Below are 12,653 nucleotides of genomic sequence, written 5' to 3'. Positions count from 1 at the left end.
AGTAAATAATTAAGGAAATCCTGCAAAATGCAGAGCCAACACATTCCAAGTTGATGAGGCGCATGGTCATTTGACCAATTACTTGCACCGAGCTTGTATTTCTCCATTTGGCTATCATGATAAACGAATATAAACTCCATTTTCAGTCTGGAAATCTTGCCAAAGACAGAATTGAGTTTTGATATAACCTGTCCTTAGTGAACCCACATTAGATGCTGGCTTTCTTCTCTGGGCTCCCATATCATCTGCTTAATTGTTGATTCTTAAAACTTTTCCAGGATGGGCATTAAGTTCCCCCATCTTCCTGGGGGAAGAATTCACCCTCTTTCCACTTGAAAAAAAAATCAGAATTTTTGTTCATTTTCATGATTTCTCAAAATCATTTTCTATAGCTGTTCATGGATTTATTTACAATTCTCCTGGTATCCTGGAATATAATTTCATTAAGGCCTAAAGATTTGAAATCAATGAGAGCTACACAATCTTTCATGTATCAGCTATGTTATTACCCAAAGCACTAAAAGATAAAAACCCCAACAAGAAATTGGTATAGACTGCAAACAAACTTCTTCATTAAAACAGAGACAGAGTGAATTAAAAAGAGAATAAGAATTCAAAGCAGTACCACGATATAAAAAAAGGCAGCTCTGTGGTTTTAATTCTTTTTGAAAATATACAAAACAGTAACTTGCTTAAATGACTTGGTACCGCTTTTTAGTAACTATTACATATAAAAACTGCCCATCTTCAGAATGTAAGTGCTTGGCTAGGTTCCGTTCCTGGTCCTCTCTGCTTCTCTCTCTAAATGGACTTATCCTTCGAGAGCCATCTACTACTTAAATAACTACAGATTTATGTCTCTAACGTGATCTCTCCTAAAAACTGTAGACTTCTATTTCCAGCGGTATACCTGGCTTTTCTTCCTAGACAGTCCACTTTAATCTCAGGGTCACCTTGCCCAAGCCAAACTATTTCATTTTTTTTTTTTAATTAAAAGTCCCTGTTTTCCCCTTCCCCAATTCCATTACTAGTGACATTTATGCTTACCATGCGCCTCACCTGAAATCTAAATAATCTCCATTCTTTCCTCTTTTGCATATCCAAATCAGTCACTAAGTTCATCAATCTTCCCTCTGTAGTATGTCTTGCATAATGCCTTCCTTTACATCTCACAATCGGAACTCCAATTCCACCTCCCATCACCTCACACAGCCTCTACAGTAGTTCCTCCTACCCCTTCACTACTGGTTTTCCAGACTGTAATCCCTCCCAGCTTCCAAAAGAAGAGCAACAAATCCAACTTCCCAAAACATGCTCCCATCAAGTCATTCCCAGAATCTACTGCTTCCAATGACCTCCCAACTTCCCCATCTTTTGAGCAAGGCCATCCCCAGTTCTCGTTTACTCACTGCCACCAAACCTTTGCATACATTCCCAGCTAGCACCCTTTTTACAAATGAATTCAGATATATCTATTCCTCTCTTAGATCTTACCTCTCAGTCAAAGGCATAAATACATGTAGAATGCAGGAATGAATAAAGGCTACCTACAAGGGGCTCAGAGTGAAACTGAGCCAACTCTGACAACTTGTACCTATGTGCAAGACCCTTTGCTAGGCACTGTAGAGAATACAAAGATTTGCATTTTGGTTAATCTGGACAAAACCACCACATATAACATCTTACAGGGAAATGCATCCCAATTGCCAGAGTAAGTTACAAACTTCTTGAGGGGGGAAAAAATCACATTATGGGCTTGGTGTCACCTGTATCACAAAATAAGACGTCTGTCTGAACAGGCACATCAAAACTTGATTGTTTACTTGAATAAATATTGAACTCATTCTAAAAAAAAAGAGAGCCATCTAGTGAAAGTCAACAACTAATTTTATTTGAATGCAAAAAACCTTTGAACTTAAACCTCCATCTGTATGTCTAAGATGTCTTATTTTTAAAGACAGATTCTTATCTGAGATGTTCGCAAATTTTGTTTTAGAAAGTTAAATAAGATGAATTTTCAAAGATTCTTCAAATTCCTTAATTTCCTATGGGTTAGCTCCCTCTGCATGGCTCCTCTAAGTGATTGTGGGAATAGTTGCACCAAATACACCAAAGCATCCTAGTGGAAAATTGGCAAGCGATCTACAGCAGTTCCAGTTAGCTCAGGACCACTAGTAAAGATTTGTGCTTTTAGTTAAAGGGCAGTCCCATAAGATATTCTTTACCAGTATTCTAGAAAAGCAATGTGGTGTTAGCCCAACACAATACATGCCATCTAAGAATTATGTAACCATTTTCATATTAATCACTGCAGAATTATCTAATTAATATTTTATTTAAGACCACTGAGGAGGACGTTTCACATGACAAGAAATACATCTTAAATCCATCTTAGCCTTGCTTTCAAATGCGACCATATGTATTGTGTACAGCTTTATGATGATTGGGACAAAACCCAAACACCTTTCTTCTGCAGTTCGTGAAGGAAAGATTATAAAATACTGGGAAACATCATTTCGTGTTTTTTTTTTTTTTTCTATGCACAGCCTTAAGCTATCAAAATGGTGGAGATGAAGGGAAGAGATTGACAATCAATGCATACAACATAAGATACTACTGTAGTAATATGGTAAAGCTATTAGGTATGTGAAAGGGGTGATTCTCCTCTACATTCTCTTATCCTGAGTAACAGCTCCCCAGAATAAAAGGGAAAATTTTCCCCAGTCAAAACACATAAATGGAAGACATAAATATTTCCCCTCTCCTACAAGAAAGACAGAAACAGATGCTTCCAGGTGCTAGGCATTTTCCGTTTTGCCAGGGGTAATCTTAGCATGCTCACATTCAGTAGTTCTTTGAGGAATATCCAAATAAAATTATTTTAGCTATTCTCATGAAGATGTTATACCCACCATCTAAAAGTTAGTAAGAATTAAGGATAAACATTAACAAGTGCAAAGATTAAAATAAACCTTCACAGGGATAAAAGACTACATACTGGGTACAATGTACACTGCTCCAGTGACAGGTGCACCAAAATCTTAGAAATCACCACTAAAGAACTTACCCATGTAACAAAAAAATCACCCGTACCCTCAAAACTATTGAAAAATTAATACATAAACCTTCATGGTTACAAACAAACAAACAGCTAACACAATTAAGGATCTCACGTTACTAAAATGCCGAATCAAGGCTCAGCCATGTGCAGTATGTATCAGTATTGCATTCCTTTTTATTTCTCAATAATATTGTATTGTATAAATATACCACATTTTTTGGTTCATTCATCAATTGACGGACATTTAGGTATTTTCCACTTTTTGACTATTATTAATAATGTTCCATGAACATTAGCGTACATGTTTTTATACGGACATATGTTTTTGCTTCTCTTGGAAGAACAGAACTGCTGGTTCACATGGTAACTCTGTTTAAGAACTGCCAGACTTGTTTTCCAAAGAGGCTGCACCATTTCCATTCCCACCCGTAGTGTCTGAGGGTTCCAATTTTTCCACAACATTATTAACACTTGTGGTTATCTGTCTTTTTGATTCTAGCCATCCTAGCGGGTGTGAAGTGGTATCTTACTGTGGCTTTGATTTACATTTCCCCTGATGGCTAATGATGTTGAGCATCTTTTGGCCATTTGTCCTTATGGGCCATTTGTATATGTTAGCTCTGAATTGTTCATAGATGCCCTTTATCAGGTCAGGGAAGTACTTTCTATTCCTTGTTTAATGAGTGTTTTCATCCTGAAGGGGTGTCGCATTTTGTCAAGTATGTTTTCTGAATTTAGAGGTGATCATGTGACGTTTGATACCAGCTGTTTTTGTTTTGCATACTTATGAAGTCTACACAATTCTAAAAATGTGTAATGCATTTCAGATTTTTATAAAAAGGTTCAAATGTAAATGAAGTATAAACCCTAAAAATTATATCTGTTAAACGAAAATTATGGGAGGCCATTGTTTTAGACTGAGCTTCTGCACCCGATCCCAAGAGACCAGACCAAACCAAAATGGAGTCACTCTGGCTACATGCCATATAATCAAACTGAAACTTTCAAGAAGCAGATAGATCCCAAAACAGATTGGGTTTTCCTGAAAACAGGAGATTCCAGTCAACCTGAGTCAGTGCAATAAAGAAGTCTCCTCTGCTTTAACTAGAAAAAAAGTCACTGGAAGTAACCTGATGTTAACCAGTCTTTTTTTTTTTTTCTATAGTTGTTTCCATGTTCCCACTTTCCAAACCTACTGTTCTGCCACTGCTCAGTGGGAGCTCTCGTTCTATTTTGTTGAATGGAGGCTGCCCCAATTTATGAATCACAAATAAAAGACAATAAGATTTATAACTAAATTTGTTGTAATTTTGTCTTTTGACACGTCTATAATAAACATTTGGAGAGGTACATTAGTAATACTTTGCAAAAAATTTATTATGAAACCTATATAAGGACTTTTGAATGACAAAAATTATAGTTTTGTTGTTGTTATTGTTGTTGTTCTACCAGTCTAATTTTTTATGGTCCTACTTTTTCAGACTACTTCTTGATTACTTCTGTTCTTCAGAACAGCAACCCAAGCACACACTCAAAGTCTATGGACCACTGTACATAAGCCCAAATTAAACACAATTTCCATGTACTTGAGTATTACAGAAAGCAATTCAAATAAAATCAAAATGGTGTCATCAGAGGATCTGTGTTCAAGAGTCAAAATCCAACCAAATCCATACAATAGTAAAGAGGATAAAAACAAGTAGTTTCACAGATAGTTAAATATATCTAAGCCAAATGGGTTTTAGGAAACCTGTATGAAACCTTTTAACTCAGTTAACTACTTTCTAGTATTTAACAAAATCATTTAAAAACAATAAGCTTTGTCTCCATGATTATACACAATCATTTTGTCAAAATATGTGAACACAGACAATGGCATATTTTCCCCCTTGTGAAATTCAAATCTACTTGGAAATGGCATATTCTGTGCAGAATTTTTCAAAAGATGCTTAAAATATGTAAAGTATATTAAACCAGTCCAAAGTAACAGACCTCCAAAATAATTAATGTACATTTTGAGGTTTTGGAAACTGTTCTGGCTAATGTGGCTGTTGCCAGCTAGAACTAGGAGATCAGGAAAAGCTTTCATGGAAGAGTATTTTACCATAGAAGAGAAACATTATAAGTAGCTCATCTTACACAGTCTTATTAAAAGAAGGCCTCACTGATATTAAGAACATTTCTTCTGTTTATTCTCAATGTTTACATTCAACCACTGAATCTTAAAATACAATGAAGAAAAAACCATGCCATTATTACTAAGATAATGTCAAAAATATCATTTAAAATCAATTTGGGGGACAAATATCTTCCAGGCATTAACCGAATCACGTATCTCCTAAAAACAATAACACTTAAATACAATTTGCTTAATTTTGTGCTGTGTGTCCCCATCTCACCCCACTCCCAAAACCTAAGCTACTTATATTTAGATTTTTTGATTCATGTTTAATTCTCCCGAGATTTCCAATATGGCATATATTCTCAGAATTTCAATCTACCTCTTTTTGGATACATAACAAGGAGAAAATGCTTACAAAATTTTAGAGATGTACAAGAACATAGACTATTGCATCGTAGAAAGATGAGTCACTTTCCTCTTCACCCCAGCGTTCAGGATCCTTATACACTGGGACTGCACCACATGCAATGCAGTGGCCAAAAGGGACTCTTCTTCCACAAAACACTGCACTAATTCTCCAGTATTCAGCTTTTCCACTTGAATGGAATAAAAACCCTTTTCAGAACAACAATTACAATCCCCTCATTTTTTTTCTCAGGCGCACTATTGGACTTCTTAGTGCATGTACAATGCAAATAAGGCAAGCTTCCTTTCACAGAGTGATTAATATGCAAAGACAGCCTGCTTTTTTAGTAGGATGTGAAGAACCACCAACAAGCCTTTCTAAGCCCAGAGGTTTCTACAATTATTTCCACTGTTTATTTTTAAACAGAAGATTACACAATAACACCAAGCGCTGTAGCTCTAATTTGCCAATATTTTGTAAACAATGACAATTTAGATTTTTAAACCTTTTGTATCATATTTAAATCTATGGTCAACTATTGATTCCAATGTATTAACTTTTTTTTCCAAATCTCAGAAACTCATTTATATGGGACAAGACTCAAGCTATACTTTCTTATTAAGAAATTGCACTTCATTTTAAAACAGTGAATGATGATGTCTGGCATGAACTTTTGGAAAATGTGGTGATTTTTAAAATTTTTTATAAATTCCAAGTGAAGACTAAGAAATGACATTTCTTTCATGGTAAAAAACAAAATCTGCTAGACAAATTCTAAAAGAGCTGTAATACTAGAAATTGCATTTTAATAGTAATCCATCTCACTTACATGTGCGCTTATAAAGATTGCGAGTTTTCCAAATTGTTATTAAATTCATTGTAAGACTATTTTAATAGAAAATTTAACAAAATTTGTTCAATAAAACAATGCCACAAAGAAAATAATATCTTTGTAGAACAGATTAAACATATATGCACATTTAAGGAGCATTTCTAATACATTATTTCCTAGGTGATTTTTTTTTTTTTTTTTTTACCAAAGTTTCCAAGAAAAAAACAAACTTATCTGATACGGTTGTTAGGCCTTCCTTAATAAGGATTTCTCTTGTCTCATTTTTGGTTTTGGACTGTCTCCACGCACAAAGTATCATGACACAATTGTAGTCACAGAATTACCTGACATTGGCACCTAATGTTTTCAGCAAAAAATCATCAAAAACTCAAACATTTTGCTCTGAATATAATTTTTTAAAACCAATGCATTAAACATCAAAATGCAACTTTGATTTTTCTGTTCTTTCTTTAAAAAAACTTCTATAGATACAGTTTTAAGATAAAATATTAGATATGGATAAGACTTACCACATCAAATTGCATTTTAGCCAAAATATTTCAAAAATATATGTAGATCGATACCTATCATGGTCTACATCAAACCAATCTTCTCACCAACAGTCCCAAATCCCAAGACACGTGACTCTAAACAATCAATAATATCTACATACTTTCAGGTTGTATAGAATAGATATTAGCATCATTTCAAGAACATCAGCAAGTCATTCAAGACATTTTTGTTTCCCTGTGAAGTTCCAGTGTCCAGCTAGTACAAGGCACTTAAGCACCTGGATTCTCCAGACAGCCGCAGACACACAACCAATCCCACCAAATTCGTCTGTAGGTTTAAATTGTTTTCCTACTTTGTACTTCTAAATTCTAAAAGTTCTCCTCCTTTGTACATTTAATAATTTTCAATTACTAAAAATTTATAATTAAAAAAGTATTGATTTATTTGTTCTAGTCTATAAATAAATAAAAAGATGAAAGTGAAGATTAAACTCACAGCAGAAGATTAAACTCACATCATTTTAAATCTCTTATGTTGAGCAAGAGTATATAATTATATATATATAATTTTATACTCACTTATCACAAACAAAAAGTCTAGTATTTAGAAATACATACATAAATTGTTAAAATAACTGTACATATTTATAATTTATGTTTTCTTAAAATATGTCCAATTATAAGTTTATTATTGTGACTAAATAACTTTAAGTGGGGTTTGTTTGTGAAAGTTATTCTGTTAATATTGCACAGGGCAGCAAAAATATAACTCAGTAATATATTGATTTACCTCCCAGTGACTTCAAAAGCATCTACTGTGACTATCTCTAGAACACCAAACAGTGAATGATTTTTCTGGTTTCCTATTTAGATACAAAACTACCCTTAAATACCTAAATCAATTATTGTGTGAAATGCTTATATTCTCAAAAATAACGCCTATGTCTAACTTGGCTAGAAAGGAATACAAATAATAAAAATATTCTTTTTATGAGAAGGAAGGCAGGCGAATGAACTGCCTTCATGACCAGTTATCTTAATTGAGTCTGACTGGTAATTTAAATTCTGATTCCAAAGCCAATTTAGTTCAAAATGACCTCAAATGGTAATCTAGGGCAGTTAACTGACTCACTTTCAATCCCTTATCTTCAAAGAAAATCACATAATGTTCCTTTTTTACTTCATTATGACAGATGGTTTTCTTTGATGAAATTTTTAAATTTTAAACATGTGATAAGTAACTTTCAGTTACATACACAAAAGGAAAAAAACTCTGAGAAAAGAGTAAATAACTCTTATTTATCATTTTCTGACATTTCAAGATTGTCTTTTGTGTCATTCCACAGGAATAAATATTACAAGTGTAAACAAAAACTTTCTGAACGTAGTCTAGAATTTTTCACAAAGCTACCGAATGGTATTCATCTTTTACCTCCAATTCCTAGACCAACTACATAGAACACGGGAATTATTTCATAAATACTGGATTAAGTCAATGTTTCCAGTGAACATTTAACTACCCAACAAGTCTGAGACATGGCCATTTGCCAATGTGTTCGTGAAATTGTTCCTGTTCTGATTTGCAAAATCACTGCCAAGTCCACGTCTTTCTATCTAAGAAATGTGGAACCTCAGGCCACCTTGGAATCTCTTGAGAATGCTTCAGTTCAGAAAAGTTTCCTTAAAACTGTTTAAATTGTCAATCTCTTGAAGTTGTCTGAACATTCCTCTTTTTGGGTTTTTGCCTTTGATGCACCCCTAGAGCATGTTCCTTTTCCTTTAAGAACTGCAAGCTTCTTTCAGTCTCAATGATTCTATCCTAAAACATGCAAGATAAAAGATTTCAAAAAAGATTTTAAAAGTCTGCTTTGGACTTTAGCAATTAGAAACCCTGAAGGAGACAGGTCATCAGTGGGTTCTGAGTCTGCTTCAAAATTAAAGCCAATAGAGCCTCTCATACCACTCACTTCAAACACACACACACACACACACACACACACACACACACACACACACAAACTGTAAGCTACAGGAAGGTGGCACCATATATCTCTTCTCCTATACTCCCCTCACCCCAGCAGAAGGCTCAATTTTTATTAATAGAGAGACTGAACCAGATGCACTTTGTCCTTGGGTACACCAGACTGTGTTGAGGACAGAAACACCCTACTGAAAATAGGAGAATTAAATGAAATCTACACTACAGAAGGAAAAATACCCCTAATCCATTTCTTCCTATTCAGCTTAGAGAAAAACAGTATTTGGACTTATATCCTGCCTGCTGCAAAATTTTGGATTCTCTTAAGTCAATCAGTCCAAAAGAAAATGTAAGTACTCATGAATATACATGGATGTCCCCCACGCAATGAACCAAGTTCCTGCACAGTCGTTCAGCATGACACCCCACACTGAGCCCCACAGTGCTTCAGGTCTCATTCTTTACTAATAGGCAGCCAGGGATCATTAGAATTTGAGGAGTTAAATGAAACAACATGAAACACAAAAGGAGATACTAGAGCAAACATAATAAAGAGGAATTCAGACAAAGAGACAAGAAGCAAGAGAAATGTTACGAACGTCTCAGCGATATGAAAGATACTGCATCAAGAAAGAAAAACATGCTATGCTAGCTCTTCAGAGGCTTCTTTCCCTCACTTCTTCATTCTTCATGTTTCAAAGAATCAAGGTTGCCAGGTAAGTGACTTCCAGATTAATGAAGTGTCACCAATATGATCTTTAGCAGCAACCATTATTTAAATATACTAAATTTTATGGCTCCACCATTACAGTGAACTGACAGGTTTGATATTAACCCTATGCAAATGGAAAGGAGAATCTAGATAAACCACTTTTAATTGTTTAAATATTACTTTTGTCAAAATCAAGATCTACTAGGCTTTGCTTTCACAGGAGGTAAAACAGCTCCAAAATTAAGCATGGCATTTCCAACTCAGTTGCAATTCACAGTGATCCTGAACTCTCAGAAAATGAAAAATAAATGGAAAATGTGATTCTCATTGGAATCAATACAAATACTTAAATCCAACACAAATTGCATATCCCTTCACTGTGAACTTTAGCAAAAAGAAAGGACATGGGAAAAAAATTACTGAGCTCACTATGTGCCAGACAGTTGTATAAACTACCTCATTTTGTCCTCACAATAACCCTATTAGTTGGGTATTATCCCTGATTCACAGAGAAATAAACTGATCATTGGAGATTAAATAACTGGCTCAAGGTCACGAAAAGCAGGAGAGTCACGGTTCGAAATTGTAGATTTGATACCAAAGGTCCTCGGGGCACCCGGTGCAGTATGCATTGCCTCCGACACCAAAAGGAGATACTAAATTCAGAAAGAAAGATAATTTATAATTATGTACCCAAATCAAAGAGCTTTCATTGGATTTCCATCTTCTTATGCCCATGATAACAGGCCTTTAAGGCTGCTTAAAGTACACCTTTATGGTGTACTGTAAGTCCAATTCTCATATAGCAATTGCAGCTTAACTGGTGACTGGCAGCCTCTCATGTGAACAGAATGGACACTCAAACTGAAAATGAATAAAAGAACATTAGAAAAGTAATCAATCACTGATGTGCTGATCTGATAAAAACAACACATCCAATTTGTGACATGCAGAACAAGCTTCAAAAAGATTTTGCTATAGAAACATTTTTTAAAGGTCTAGAAATAAATGTTTGAATACCACGGGCAATGAGGTAAGAAGACAAAACTGAATCTAAAAATAATCAACTCATATGATAAATGAAGTCACTGGGGAAAACCCCTAACTTTATTCATTTCCTCTGGCATAAAATTATCAGGCTGTCCTTTGCAAAGGTTGCTCATCACCTCTCCCCTCCCTCTGGCTCTTTTCCGTGGTGATGCATAGTTCAATGTGCCCAGGAACCTTCATGATGAAGCCGTCACCCAAACTAGCAGCCCTCCTTTCCTTCTTTCTTTGCCAAGCATCCTGGACATCAGCTCTTCCTCAGTATTTGACTCTAAGTAAAGAACTTGAATTTCACCAGTCAACTGAAATCCCTCTGACATCACCACTCTCCTCTGACACAAATCCCAAGTTTCTACTTAATTCTCACCTTCTTTATACTTTTAACCACCCTTAGTACTGCTGCCCTTGTTTTTACTGCACTATTTGTTTTGCAAAGCAATATGTGCTCATTATCAAAAACTCAGACAACATAAATAGTGATTTACCTTCTTCCAGTCTTGATTATAGAGTGAGTGAAAGAGGTGCTTTTTGACAAGATTGGGATTATACCTATATATACTATTTGTTTCCAACTTTTTTTCACTTCACTTTATTGTACTTTTCTAACCTAGGCTTTCGTACCACTAAGCTCTGGTTCTCTTCATTTGTTCACTATCACCTTCTGAATTATAGGCAAGATATCATTCTGTGTGCTATAGAAATAGTGCCACATAAATACCTGTGGGTGTGATAAAAACCCTGCAAAGTACTGACCGTAACTCATGGTGTTTTTCTCTCCACTGAACATATAAAAATATAGATTAGATTACTACCATCTTTGAGTCTTCTTGGTCTCTTTAACTGGGCTTTCCTCCAGTCACCTCCCAAACATGGAACACACATACTTACCTCATCCACCCTTCCTCTCAGCGGGGCTAAATTCTTCCTTCAAATTCTCCTTCAACTCTCACCTAACGTGTGAATTCTCCGTGTTTATTTCATTCCCTCAACTTTATAACTTTAAAGAGCTTTCTCTCTCTCTGTCATCTACCATTTGGGATCTATCATCCACCCTTGCTTGTTGCTTTATCATTTCTAACATCTCAGTTATGCCCCTTTTATCCTTATCCAAGGTCGTTACAAGTGTGTCTTTCCAAAATTATCTGCTTTAGAAAATATATCACAGTTGGGTTTCTTCAATCTAACAAGCACCTATGGCAGTACATAAAATTTGATTTTTATGTAATTTTTTAGTTACATGTCTACTAATAAAATGTACAGCTGTAACTACCCCCTGGTTCCCAGGCAATATTTATGCTGACTCTGAAACGTTAAGTGCCTCATATTTTGGCTGCAGATGCTACCTGGTGTTCCCAGTTATCTTTTCATTCCCAGACAGTGAGCTCTGTAAGGTTAAGGTACCACATTTAGGGCACTGTGGTGTGCACCTTCAGTCCCAGCTACTCAGGAGGCTGAGGCAGGAGCTCAGGAGTTTGAGGCCATTCTGGGCAACAGTGAAATACCATTTCAAAAAAAGATATAACATTTAGAGTTTGATTTGTTTTGTTTTTTCACACCCTGTTGTTAACTGATTGCTTGGATGCTTAATACTTAATTTTGCTGTCATTTCTTCCTTCCCTCCCTCACAACCCATTCAGTTTCTATTTTATACCTTCTGATGTACTCTCACTCCATTACAGACTGCTTTACCCTCTCTTTGATCCTACATTCTTCCTTCGACGACAGTAGCTTCCAAACTCTTTTGACCTGAGCCAAAAGAATGTATTTTCCATCACAACCAAGTTACATATTACACACACACACACACACACACACACACACACACACACACACACACACACAGAGAGAGAGAAAGAGAGAGAGAAAATTTGAAGTACTCAAAGCAGTACTTACCCTTACATAAAACACACTCTCTTTTTCCACTTCTCCTTCACTCGTTCTCTCTCTCCTTCCTCCCCTTTTTCCTTCCTCCCTTCCTTCTTT

The 12,653-nt window shown here is 35.5% G+C and overlaps 1 protein-coding gene and 1 pseudogene across 12 annotated transcripts in view; both read right to left on the bottom strand.

Annotated features, from left to right (window-relative positions):
• Nucleotides 1–12,653, bottom strand: part of LOC105493592 (neural cell adhesion molecule 1) — a 313,546-nt gene that overhangs the window by 290,734 nt on the left and 10,159 nt on the right. The gene's annotated exons all lie outside the window — the stretch shown is intronic.
• LOC112428867 (U7 small nuclear RNA) lies at nt 6,318–6,383 on the bottom strand (annotated as a pseudogene).

Source organism: Macaca nemestrina, chromosome 12 (assembly GCF_043159975.1).
Source record: "Macaca nemestrina isolate mMacNem1 chromosome 12, mMacNem.hap1, whole genome shotgun sequence".
Classification (NCBI taxonomy): domain Eukaryota; kingdom Metazoa; phylum Chordata; class Mammalia; order Primates; family Cercopithecidae; genus Macaca; species Macaca nemestrina.
The sequence above is the reverse complement of the archived record's forward strand: the minus strand, read 5'-3'. Positions and strand labels throughout refer to the sequence as shown.